Below are 2,706 nucleotides of genomic sequence, written 5' to 3' on the forward strand. Positions count from 1 at the left end.
AGCAGGCACCTTCCCAGTGAGATCTCCTATTATCTCTAAAATCTAGGCTTTTCTATTTTCTTAGTTTCATTTCCAAATTCTGAGCAGAATTTTTTTATATGAAAAAGAGGCTTTTCATATACTGTTGCCATTTATACCAAATAACAATAACAATATTTTGAAATCTGCAGCATTTTAAAATGCTATAACAGTGATCACCTGTGGTCTTAAAGAAAGACAAGAACTCACTCAGGCTCCGCCTTTCAATATGCACTGTGCTTAGGGAATCCAAATGTGGTCAGTGTGGTATTGATTCTAAGAACAAAAAAATAAGCAACCTAAATATTCATAAGTGAGATATCAGTAATTAAAATCTCATCAAGCATTTGCACTGAAATACAAATGAAATTTACAAGATATATAGAGAAATATATATATGAATCTTTCCACATTTATATCTTCTTAATACTTCTATAGTCAAGCATATAGATAGATATAGATTAGGATGGAAAGATCTCCAAGATTCATTTTGAAAACAAATTCTTGTGGTAAAGCATTATATTAACTTTTATGTCAGGCACAGGAAAACAAACATTGAATGATCACATTTATATGTGAAATCAGAAAAAAAATTGTTCTAATAGAAATTGAGAGCAGACAGATGGTTAGTAAAGCCTAGCGAGACAAGAGAAAAGACAGGGTTGGAAGAAGTTGTCAGTGGGTACAATATTACAGTTAGCACCCTGATGGTCTGTGACACAGTAGAATGAATATAGTCAAGAATGACACATTTTATATATCAAAATAGTTAGAAGAGAGGACTTTTAATGCACTGATCATAAAGGAATGATAAAATTGTAAGGCCATGGATATGCAAACTACCTTGATTTAACCATTACCCAACATATACATTAACCAAAACATCACATTGTACTCCATACATATATACATATATTAGGTGTCAATCAAAAATAAATTAATAACAAAGAAAACAAAGTAACCAGTTTGCAAGGCTAAGGTTCTTACTTACCTACATTGTGAGAAGAGGAGCCAGACAATGGAATAGAACCAAATTGTTCCAATATGACCTGATACATCCAGAAAGCAGCTAGTGGACAACTGACTAAAATTCTTAAATTGAAATGTCCCTAAAAAGGTCTTAAGACAATAAAATTTCCAAAACATAGTTGTTAAGGTCTGTAAATAAGTCAAAAATAACACCTGGTATTTTGCCAGAGAAATGTTAGAGTTCGTAAACAAGTCTGGATGGTGCCTGGCAAAATGTCAGAGGGAGTGGTTTGAGAAGTAACAAAAGTGAGCCATTAAGTGTGGAGATTCCTTATTGGTTGATTGATGTATCTAGTTTATGCTAATTAAGATAAGCTGTGCAAAATGTATAAATAGCTCTGTTGCCCTACAATAAATGGCTCCCATTCCTGCTATATCAACGTGCACAAGTTATTCGTCACCCCCCGGTTATTTTGCTGCAGCTGGCCTGTGGCACATAGTGTTCTTTATTTTTAAAAAAATTGATGTCATGAATATAAAGCAGATACATACTCATATTCAACTATATATCAATACTACCTTTCTGTTGATATTTAAATTTATGCAAAAAAATATGTAGTAGCTTCTGGAGAAACAATTTGTGAATGCTGGTAAATGAGAACTTTTTTCTAATATGTATTATTTTTAATCTTATAATAATTAATTATACATATTTTAAAACAAAATAAAAACATAAATTTAAAATAATGTAAAATGCGATGTACATTCTTATTTCATGCCCAAGGTCCTTGTCCTCAATTTCTATATGTTTTAATTCAAAATATTAAAGTGTTTCTTTGGGTTATGATAAAATATTGCATATTTCCCCTTTGCAAATCTTCTAAATAAAATGAAGTTAATGTATTAAATGAAATTCAGTCTCATTTTTATATTTCACAAAGTAATTTACTCTGCATTTTATTTGCATTGAACTATAGAAACACCAAATTATTCAGAAAAAAATATATCAAGATAACAAACTATAAATTCACTATGCACATCAGTCAATATAAAAATAAACACTTTTGAAATATTTAGATACTATTCCAAATATATCATATAGTATCCAAAAAGAAATTAAAGTGAGGTTGGCCCACGTGTTTCCAAGCTTTAGAAATATTTGTTTCCATCATTTTAACCCATTAATTTAATTATAAGATAAGCTTTATGTCAAACTTGAAAAGATTTCAGTGTCTTCAATTCTATAGTCTTTCTTCTCTCCGAGGAAATACACTGCTATTTTTCACCTTTAAATTTCAAATAATTTCAAATAGATTTAGTTTTAATTATATGTATTTGTAAATGGCATAACACCAGAGAATGTGTCTTGGTGTGGTTAAGCAAGTGCATGTAATTGCAGGCAAGTTCATCTTCCTGGGAACCCATGAAATGCTCAGACATGTTTAAATTTAGGAGTGTATTCATTTCCTTAATCAAAATCTCTGCAATACAAGGATATTTTCATGATCTCTGATGAACAATAAATTCTCTCATTAGCTATGCCCAAACCTAAAAATATAAGTAATGCATTCATAGATTCAGCAAAAGTTTGACCTCAAAATTAAGTATTTACTGAGTGAAAAAGTTGTTAGACAATTTTGGTGTTTCTTTTCTCTAAATAAAAAGAAACTGATAAAACCCCCTACAAAAGTTCCCACAAGTCATTTATCTAGAATTACT

Source organism: Urocitellus parryii, chromosome 1, assembly GCF_045843805.1.
Source record: "Urocitellus parryii isolate mUroPar1 chromosome 1, mUroPar1.hap1, whole genome shotgun sequence".
NCBI lineage: Eukaryota > Metazoa > Chordata > Mammalia > Rodentia > Sciuridae > Urocitellus > Urocitellus parryii.